Here is a 1,004-nt window from a genome sequence, read left to right as displayed (position 1 = left end):
AGCAGGAGGTCCGTTCCGCAGGTGCATTTTCATCGATGCGCTTTAAGAGACCGAGTTTTCAAGACCCGAATGGCATCAGATTGGCGAGGGAGTACCTCGGTGCGCAACGTGACCACAAATTCAGCGTGATTTCACATCAGGCCTCGCACAAGGCAGGTGTGTGAGCCCTCCTCGGCACCGCAGCCCCGGGTGGACACATCTTGCGAGGCGGGGACAGAGCTGCCGGGTCCCGGCGGCACCGCAGCCATCGGGGGTGCACGTCGGTGGCGGCTGCACGAGATCCTGGACCCCGCCGCGGTCGGGGTGTTTAGCACCACCTACCTAAAGTATGCTTGGCAGCATAAATCCCACGGACTCCGGAGACGAGCCCGGTTTCTAAATGCATGGCTGCTCTGGAAGCCCCACTGTCCCGCGTTGCTCACTGGGTTTGGAATCATCAGCTGGCCGAGGCCAAACAGGAGACGCACCGGAGCAATTTTACGACGTTGAATATTCCGCTGGTGCCAAATGTTAACAGGATCAGTCTCAGCAATAACAATTGCCATGGTGGGAGTGTAGCATACAAATCCAGATACAGAGGGAAATCTGCCCATATTTTGGCGGCCGTGACAGTTCATTAAACCGCTTAAAACAGGAGTTAGGGGTTTGGTGGGTGGGTTTTTTTTTTTGTTTTTTGGTTGGTTTTTTTAGGTGGGTATGTGCAGAGACGAAGAGTGGAGGGGGGAAGGGGTCGGGAGGGGTGGGGGTGGTGGTAGCGGCAACGCTCTTTTCAGGCAGTGGCTTTCAACCAGAAAAGAAAAAAAAAGCTAATCCTTAAATCGCTCCGCTATTTAAGAAGAAATTACATACATCTTGGATACGTAATTACTGAAAATGCCAAACCCATAATATACAACTCAGATGGAAGAACCAACTCATTGTTCAAGACCTGCCTTTTCTCTGAGGTCAACCCTTATTTAAAGTTTGCATTCAAAATTAATCGATTTCAGTGTGATACACACAAT

Source organism: Geospiza fortis, unplaced genomic scaffold (assembly GCF_000277835.1).
Source record: "Geospiza fortis unplaced genomic scaffold, GeoFor_1.0 scaffold112, whole genome shotgun sequence".
NCBI classification, from domain to species: domain Eukaryota; kingdom Metazoa; phylum Chordata; class Aves; order Passeriformes; family Thraupidae; genus Geospiza; species Geospiza fortis.
This window is presented reverse-complemented; position numbering follows the sequence as displayed.